The sequence below is a fragment of the Lipotes vexillifer genome, unplaced genomic scaffold (assembly GCF_000442215.2).
Source record: "Lipotes vexillifer unplaced genomic scaffold, Lipotes_vexillifer_v1.1 scaffold575, whole genome shotgun sequence".
Lineage (NCBI taxonomy): Eukaryota > Metazoa > Chordata > Mammalia > Artiodactyla > Lipotidae > Lipotes > Lipotes vexillifer.
Window position 1 is genome coordinate 2,965,625 of NW_006780198.1, and position 10,240 is coordinate 2,975,864.

Genomic DNA, 10,240 nt, shown 5'->3' on the forward strand with positions numbered 1-10,240 from the left:
TTCAAAGTGTCACCATCCCAGCAAATACCTTATTTATAAGGTATCATTCTATGCCTCGTAGAGCTTGATAGGAAGCAGAAAAAGTTAAAATTTAATACCTAAACGGTTTCAACAATATAAACAAGTAAAAAATATGTCTTAATTTAACTGGATAAATTAAAGTAAAAAAAATTTTTTACTGCAGCATAAAATAGTAGGTGATGAAAGAATTTTAAGGATTATAGAAACAGGCAAAACTAGAAGTTGAGGCAGGAAACCCACAGAGCAAAGATCGGCACTATGGCCTATAGGTCAAATCTGACCCATGACCTGTTTTTGTAAGGCCCACAAAGTACAGAATGGTTTTTACATTTTTTTAATGGTTGGAGGAAAAAAAGAATATTTTTTGACACGTGAAAATTACATGAAATTCAAATTTCATTGTCCATAAATAAAGTTTTATTGGAACACAGCCACCTCACTCATTTATATCTTATCTGTCACTGTTTTCATGCCACAAGGGCAGAGCTGTGCAGTTGCAACAGAGACTGTATGGCCTACAGCGAAGCTGAAAATATTTACTCTCTGGCCCTTTACAGAGAGAGTTTGCTGACCACTGCTCTAGAAATGCTAAGTAAGTCAAGTAGCTCAGCTGAAAATGTGAAATTACACCATAGAAGACTACCTCGTAAAAGGGTTTTTATTCATTAATGACACATATGCTCAGAAACCTTCTGCTATAAAATGCTCAAGAATTTTTCCAGTGGTTAATATCAAGCATACTGAGCTGACTACAAAATATACCTTTCAGCTAATGCCTATGAGGATAACAAAGTGCCTCTAATACTGCATCTCCAAGTTCCTTGTTACATTCTCCATTTGGGCTGAAAACTCAGCTCATTTTATGAATCTAGATCAAGGATGGAAACATTCCCACATCTGCACCCAAGAAAAACACTGTCAGCTGATCAGAGCACTCCTTCCAAACGGACTACATTCAGCCTCGTTCACCTGGAAGAGGAGATGAAATCCATCTGCCATCTAATGTCGAGGTGATCTCTTCTACTCTTCTCACCTAGTTTGGACTTCTTTACCATTCATTTTTTATCATTTTCTTGTACCTTTTCTTGTGTGAAAACCATGCTGGGAACTCGACATAGAGGACAACAGTGAAATCAAAGTGGAACAGGTATGCTTGCACTCTGCAACCTGTGAACAGGGCATTAACAGCCCAAGTGACATACCATCAATTTAAAAAAAAAGAAAACTAGGCTTTTAAAAAAGTCTCTTTATCAAAATACTGATAAGGGGTTCTTGATAAATCCTGCTCCCTTTTTCAACTTCAAATAATGCTTTTAATGAACTAGAAAGATGCAGGTTCTACTGAGACCAAAAAAACGGGGCAGGCGGGGGAAGGAGGGTGCACGCTGTGTTTACCATGATACTCAGAGAGGGTCTTAAGGAGCAATAACTAAAGTTGGTAACCAATTCCACCAAAAGAAAAGCTCTCTATCAACTATGGCAAACTGAAACCAACAGCAAGAGGCAAGTCCAATTCAGACTCAGACACACAAATATAGAGAACTGGGACCGCATCGTGACTGACCCACCCAAATGGAGTCCTGAACGGCCAGAGCTCATTTTCAGCAGTAGCTACATTAACGTCAGAGCACAGGTGGTTGAGAGCAGAGTAATGTCCCCTCTCAAAATAACCTTCGCCAGGAATTCCGTGTGGTTTCACGCTTCATTGAGATATTTTTTTGAGCATTTGAACAAGCAAAGCAGCTTCCTAGGAAAAGTTTTTTGCCTGAGCCCACTCCTGTGTCACAGGATAAGTTCATGAGCTGTTGTCATCACTAGGCAGGCAAACATTCCACTGAACATTTCAAATACCCATAAGGATTACACAGTCCTAAGAAAATAGAACACGAGATCCTAAGAGGGTCAAAGCCCTTCATCTTTGGAGAGGAAGCACGGGTATCTCAGGGTCCCATTGTGTTCAACAGCCTTTCCAGCCAAAAGTGAAACTTTTTTAATTAAAAAAAAAAAAAAAAAAAAACAGGCAGCCAACCATAGAAGAGTTGCAGACTTTTATGAATAGTCAAAGAATTAGATAATGTGAGGTCAGAAGCCATCTCCCTTTAGAGTTCTGAAGATGGAGGCTTAGTGACTATAAATATCTCCCATTAGTAGATACATAGCTTTTCAATCTAGGAGGATTAAAAATTAAGTAACCCCAATTTGGTGGTAATTACCTCCTTAAATTGACACATCTTCTATCCCTGAGAGCATTCAGAATTAAAGAAAGACTTGAGAGAATCAAAAGTATATTAACATTTTGGGGGTTAATAAGATATCAGGATTTGATATTTTTATTCTTTTTATAGTTAAAAGAATGTGGCTTACAACAATATCCTGGAATTCCAATTTTTCAAAGGAACACTACCTAGGGCCATATTATATGCCTGGCCTCTCTAAAGAAGCCCTGTGTGTATGCGTGTGTACTTGTGTAAAGCCCCTGGAGCGGATACTCTGATCCCCATTTCACTAGTGAAGAAACAAAGGCACAGAGGTTGTCCCTTGCAACCACCCACCTCCCCCGTGTGTGAAACTGATTCAGAGGGGCGGTCAAGGCTGAAACCTAAGTGAGCTTACTGCACAGCACTGAAATGTTTAAGGCACTTCATTCATAGGTATAACTTACTTCGTTTATGAGAAGCATTAAGTGCTTTGAGAAGGTCTGTGTTAAAAGATCCCTTAACAATAGAAACCACATATTAAATTTATTTTACTTATTTAATAAGCAAGCCTAACTGCTGAAGATATTACTTTAAAAACAAGACCAATCACAATTCAAAAATCCCTTAAAAGTGACTTAAAATTTGTTTAAATTTATTTAATTTATAAAGGATATAAGATTTGTAAGCTGAACTTTTAAGTAGCAGTGCCATGTATTCTAATTTATAACTTTAACAAACTGAATACCAATTTTTTAAACCAAAGTAAACTTTCTGGATAGTCTTTTCTACATAAAATTTCAGCCTGAGGACCCTTCTCAAGGAAGTCCTTACATCAGCCACTCTGTACATGTGTTTACTACCCAACTCCTAAAGGCAGCACAGCTGAGACAATGCTATTCAAGAGAGGCCGCCCAAGAAACACAGGGTGAACACTCAAGTGTGGAGTCACCACCCCTGCCTATGCTGATAAACATCTGGGGGAAAAAATAACAAAGTGCCTAGAATGTCCTAGACACTTTTCTAGGTAACTGGGGTACATGAGTGAGCTAAAAGGAAAAAGATCCCTGTCCTTCTGGAGTGGAACAGCAAGGAAAAGACACAAAAGAAATGGGAACGGCAGCATTTAAACCAGGTGTGAAACATCAAGGGGTAAAGGGACTGTGAGACGGGGTGAGGCCACAGATCACAGGTCCTTGTGGGGTGCGGGGTGTCCAGAGGATTTCTGGATGCAGGCTAAAAGTGGGATCCAGGAAACAGGTGAATAGATTACCAGAAAGCTAGATCTCTGAGTCTGAGGATTAATTGTTCATGAAAATGCCTTCAAAGGATTACTATTTATCCATAACATATACCTGCCATTATCAAGGGTGATTTTCAAATGGCCGCATATAGAACATTTCTGTTTCTTTTGGAATGTATAGGTTAAGAATACATTGTGGTTCACTGTTTCTCATGTAGACACTTCTGCTGCAACACAATATATATGTTGTTGGGAAAACCTCATGTTCTGTAAAAAATGTTTACTAAAAATAAAATACAGGGTAAGGGGCAGCTTACCCAAAACTACTGAAACTCTAAAATCAGATTACCATTTTGTTTTAAATATAAATTTATTTATCTATTTATTTTATTTATTTGGTTGCACTGGGTCTTCACGGCTGTGCGGGCCTTCTCTAGTTGCAGTGAGCAGGGGCTACTCTCGGTTGCGGTGCACGGGCTTCTCATTGCGGTGGCTTCTCTTATTGTGGAGCACGGGATCTAGGCACATGGGCTTCAGTAGTTGTGGCTCACGGGCTCTAGAGCGCAGGCTCAGTAGTTGTGGCACATGGGCTTAGTTGCTTTGTGGCATGCGGGATCTTCCAGGACCAGGGCTCGAACCTGTGTCCCCTGCGTTGGCAGGCAGATTCTTAACCACTGCTCCACCAGGAAAGTCCCCCGCCCTTTTTTTTTTTTATAATCAGTAAGTATAACCTCAAGAAATAACACAGCCTAGCCCAAGCAGGCACACAGAGGTGCTGAAGGCTGCCTTAGGGAATATTTAAAATACATAAAAAGGGGCTTCCCTGGTGGCGCAGTGGTTGAGAGTCCACCTGCCGATGCAGGGGACACGGGTTCGTGCCCCGGCCCGGGAGGATCCCACATGCCGCGGAGCGGCTAGGACCGTGAGCCATGGCCAATGAGGATGCATGTCCGGAGCCTGCGCTCCGCAACGGGAGATGCCACAACAGTGAGAGGCCCGCGTACCGCAAAAAAAAAAAAAATACATAAAAACAGCAGATGCTGACTCGAAGGTACCGAAACAGTGCAGATTAACATGGGGCTTCTGTAAAGGCGAGCAACAGCAGGCATGTAAGGTGGGGTGCACCTCTCTGGAGAAGGAGCCCCAGGACAGGTGCTCATTTTTTCATTTCACTTTAAAGAGAGATGAAAGGGCTCTCATTGGTGCAACAGCCAAACTGAAGGTTTAAATTCTCATCTTCTTTTTCCTTTTCTGCTAAACTATAAGCCTATATTATACCATATAATTGCACACTATAATTCCACTTCCTCTATTCACACACCTCTTGCCTAGAAAAGCTGCATATGAACCAGCACAAGTCGCACGTTCCACTGACATCGTTCCTCTATTTACTTAGTACATGCATAGCAAAACAAACTATTTATAAATATCCATATGTCGTTAGAAGTTCTCCTTGAATCTGGTGACACAGTGAGAGTCTCCTGATAAAGTGGTACACAGGGAACACATGCCGTTCTCCTAGCCATCTCTCATCTACCTCCCCCGCCAAACAGCTCCCGAATTCCACTGAGGGGAATTACTGTAGCTCCACCATGTGTAGTTTTAGGGGGAGCAATAAATCAAGATCTGTCTTTTTTGATCCAAGACACAGACATGCAATTCCAGCTTCACCAATCAAATTTACTCTTCTGAGACTGTGACTGGAGCTGAGTGACAGCAAGACAGGAAAATGCTGAAGGACACCTATCCCAGTGGTAGCACCCAGATGGAATGGTCAGTAGTTTCTGCTGACCCAGAATCGGAACTTCCCTCGATCAGGCAGGTTTCCACCCATTCTGTGTGCTATTCTACGAACAAATTATTTTTGTCTGTGATGTGGCCAATTGTTCCCCAGCTTGCATTAAAAAAACTTGAATGAATACAATATGCTCACATTTATTAGATCACATAAACCATGTATCTTCCCTTTCAGTTGCTGGGGTAAGGTTTCAACAGTAGCCTAAATATTCTGCAACAATTTACCTCGCCCCACTCAGCATACTTCCCATAATTGTTATGCATTTACCTTTTTAACAATTCTTTATATGTGTCTAGCAAGTGAGAGATAAACAATTTTCAGAAGGAGGCAAGATGTAACTAGGAGTAGGAGAAAGAAAAGGAGCCAAGTAATTATTTCATTTGCATTTTCTAAGAAATGGGCTTATCCCTTCTTTATCTTTCAACATAAGTGTGTTTATTATTTTTATTATCTTCAGTAGTTTTTGCAAATGTCCATCCATTCTTGGCTTTAACCAATTCTCCCAGGCCCGTGCAGTCTTACAAACTAGCTGTGTGGCCTCTCTGTCCCCATATGTACTACAGGGAAACAATGACTGATTTGTGTAGAGACTTTGGGGACTAGAAACAACACGCATAAAGCAAGCCCAGTACTGGAAACGAGCAGGTGTTTTAAAAACGGTTAGTTATCATCCATGATTACAGCTCCCTCTCTCCCTCACATCTGTTTACTTGCAACCAAGTTCACAGTTCCTTTTGCAATCAGGCACTTTAGAAGATCCAAATCTTTCCCAGTTGACTGGTCACAACTTAATTCCTGAACTACACATACTGCATTTTACATCAAAATCTCAAGCCATGGGGGATTCCCTGGTGGTGCAGGGGTTAAGAATCCGCCTGCCAACACAGGGGACACGGGTTCGAGCCCTGGTCCGGGAAGATCCCACATGCTGCGGAGCAACTAAGCCCGTGCGCCACAACTGAGCCTGTGCTCTAGAGCCTGTGCTCTGCAACAAGAGAAGCCACCGCAATGAGAAGCCCGTGTACTGCAACTAAAGGAAGTCCGCGCGCAGCAACAAAGACCCAACACAGCCATAAATTAATTAATTAATTAAATTTTAAAAAAAACACACACATACACAACAACTCTAGCCATGAAAGAGTATCTTCCTTTTCTCCCTTTTTTGGATCTGCCTAAATTCCACTCTGCTGTAAATAAGTGACAGGTATGCTGGGATGCTGGTCCTCTCAACCCTCAAGGCAATGCGCTCAGTTTATATTTGTGCATTAACCTGAAAAAGACTGGGAAGCGCTGGTCTAGATCAGTGATTCTCAAATTTTAATGTGTATTTAAATCACCTTTTGAAAACAAAAATTCTGACTCAGTAGGTCTGGGGTGGAACCTGAGACTGTGCGTTTCTAACCAACTCTCATGGGACGCCCACCTGTGGCCAGGCAAGCGTCTGGAGGACATGTCTCACTGTACTTAAGGACCCTTTCCTTTTGAAATAGAAAAAGATATGGTTAACTAGTCTCAAAACTCTACCACCTTCCATTCTTTTGGTTATAGAATAATTTTAGAAGTTCCTCTTGCTTCTTCTAGCCTCATACAGTAGTAACTTTTTATGTGCTAAAATTTTTTCTTTTACATATATTTAGAATTTGAATAATTTCCTAATAAACACTTAAAAGGCAATCATTTCTTGAGGCTTGGGAAAAGTTGAAATAAAATTTCAAAAGAAACAGAAAAAATAAAAACGCAACCCACAACTAAAAGTACACGTTATAGTGATTAAAAATAAGAAATACATTTTCACAACTATTCCAAGGACACAACTAAGAGAGCTGAAGTGGTCATTAAACCTTGGGTCACTCAAACTTGAGTCCACATAGCAACAAAGCTCTTCCTGCCTGTTATGGGTTGAACTGCATCTCCCCAAAATTCATACATTCAAGTCCTAACCCTCAGTGCCTCAAAATGTGTCCTTCCTTGGAAAACCAATCACTGCAGATGTAACTAGTTAGAATGAAGTAGGGCCCTACTCCAATGACTGATGTCTATATAAAAAGGAGAGGGCTTCCCTGATGGCCCAGTGGTTGAGAGTCCGCCTGCCGATGCAGGGGACGCGGGTTCATGCCCCAGTCCGGGAGGATCCCGCGTGCCGCGGGGCAGCTGGACCCCTGCGTGTCCAGAGCCTGTGCTCTGCAACGGGAGAGGCCACAACAGTGAGAGGCCCCCATACTGCAAAAACGAAACAAAACAAAACAAAACAACAACAAAAAAATAGTATTTACCCAAGCCAGCAATTTTTTGCATGCTTCATACAGAAGCTGATTTCAAGCTGAAAGAAAAAAAAAAAATCGGCACTCAAATTAAAGCCAGTTTTTGGGTATTTGGAGGGAGGGAGGGAGGGAGGGAGGAAGAATCATTTAAAAAGGAGAAATTTGGTGAGACACAAAAACAGGCACACAAAGAGAATGCCATGTGAAGTCTGCAGTTATGCTAGCACAAGGCCAGGAACTATCAGAAGCTAGGAGAGGCCTGGAATAGACAGATTCTTCCCTTGCACCTGCAGCAGGAGCACGACCCTACTGAGGCCTTGATCTCAAACTTGTAGCCTAAAAAACTGTGAGACAATAGATTTCTGTTGTTTAAGCTACTCAGTTTGTAGTACTTTATTATGACAGCCCTTGCAAACTCATGCATCTGCCTCACTGTGCTTCCTCCCAGATTAAAAAAAATCTAAAGATGACTGTGGAGATAGGCAATCATATCACAGTCTGGTGTGCCATGTGAAGATTTTGGACTTTGTCCTACTAGCAAATGGGATCCACTGAAAGGCTCTAAGGAGGTTAATATTAGATTTATTAAGTGCAAACGAACTTGTAAACAAGTCAAACCACTATCATCCCTAAAGGTTCCTTTATGCCAGAATTCATGTTTCTTGTTACACAAAAAATATTCTCACAATCATCAGAAAAACTCAGGCCCCCTCCCAAATAAGAATGCCTCAAGAAGACACCTTCACTTTCATGTCACTTCTACCTAAAATTCTTCTACATGTAAAAGCCATGGATAAAAATCTGCAAATCAAATGAGCTTTTATTTTCTCCTAAAATGTATGTCCTGGAACACCAAATGCCAGAGTTTTGTTCACCTTTATTTTAGAAAGGAAATGTTTATCTGTGTGACTGCAGTGGATAAGCTTTCAATTATTCAGAAAATCAAGACTCTGAAACCAAATTCAGCCTCTTAACTGGTCAAAGACCAACCCCTCAGTGAAGAATCAGCAGCTAAATGTTAGGACAGACCATTTGTTAAAATGCTGGTAAACTCCCTTCCCTCCTTAAATAGAAACTTGAACCAAAGGGAGACTATATGGTTTTTAAAGTTTCACGTTTTAACTTTCCTTTTTCTTTTTAAGTAAATTTCTCATTGAAGTATAACAGACATACAGCAAAGTGCAAAGCATGATAAATTCTCACAAAGTGAACAAATCCATGTAACCAGCACTATCACCACAAAACAGAACATGACCAGACCCAAAAGTCCCCTTCATGCTCTGTTCCAGACACCAGCGCCCCATCAGTGTAACTGCTATCCTGACTTCAAAACACCAAATAGTTTTACCTGTTTTTTAACTTTATATAAAAGGAATCATACAGTATTATACTCTTTTATGTCCACTCAATATTATGCTTTGATTAATAGTCTCCTTTTAACTTCAATAGTCCGTGTGTGTGTGTGTGTGTGTGCATGTGTAATTTTAATTCAAACTAGATCCCCAGGTTTCATTTTGTTTAGATTTTTCCAGCTTAGATTCCATTTGCATCAAAAGGAATTAACATCTCAATGTTCAATATAAAATCAATTCTAGTTTCTAGGTCCTTTATCAGTTCAAGTCCCCAGTTCCAAACAATAAGGAAAATTTGCAAATAAAAGGGGGAAATGTTTTATTTCACCTAAGATTTCATAAACCACAAACTTAAAAGTTCTTCGTCTTTTATAAGTAAAGTTTATCTTCATGAAAAATTTCATTCTTTGTTTATGAAAGCAGAAGAACCAGAGATATAACAAACTTGAAAATTCTGAGTCTTGGATTTTTTTTCCTCCTCTCTTGTATGTGATGGAGATTTCTTTTATTCTACGAATATGTCTAGGGTAAATGGGAGAATCAAAAATTATCAGTTGAAATGACAGAATACAAAAGACAGAGAACCAGCTTAATAAGCACATTTTAAAAAACACTTTCCTTATCGAAATAGCAAGCAAAAGTGACCTGCCAAAGTGAAAAAATATCTCCCAATGATTTGAAATTAATTTTTTGACTCTTTTACCTGATCAAGAATAAAGGAATCACAGTATCTAACTGAAAATAGTGAATATCCTATTGGTGGGAATGTAAATTGGAAAGCAGCATGGGAGTTTCTCCACAAATTAAAAATATGACCACCATTTGATCCAGCAATTCCACCTCTGCGTATATATCTGAAGGAAATAAAATCGCTATCTGGAAGAGGTATCTGTACCCCTAGGTTCACTGCAACATTATTTACAATAGCCAAGACCCGGAAGCAATCTAAGGGTCCACTGATGGATGAAGGAATAAAGAAAATGCATAGGTATACAACAGAACATTATTCAGCCACTAAAAAAAAAAAGAAGGAAATCCTGCCGTTTGCAACAACACGGATGAACCCTGAGAGTATCATGCTAAGTGAAAAAGTCAGACAGAGAAATACTGTATGATCTCACTTAGATGTGGAATCTAAGAAAACCAAACTCAGAAACTGAAAACAGATTAGTGGTTGCCACAGGTGTGGAGGTGGGGGATAGGGGTGGGGGAAATAGGTGAAGGCAGTCAAAGGATACAAACTTCCAGTTATTAAGATGAATAAGTTCTGGGGATGTAATGTACAGCATGGTGATTATAGTTAAGAATACTGCAGTGTATATTTGAAAGTTGCTAAGAGAATAGATTTTTAAAGTTCACACCACCCACAC

General features: G+C 40.1%; 1 protein-coding gene across 1 annotated transcript in view; it reads right to left on the minus strand.

Annotated features, from left to right (window-relative positions):
• Positions 1 to 10,240, minus strand: part of RERE (arginine-glutamic acid dipeptide repeats) — a 259,834-nt gene that overhangs the window by 244,807 nt on the left and 4,787 nt on the right. The window lies entirely within an intron of this gene.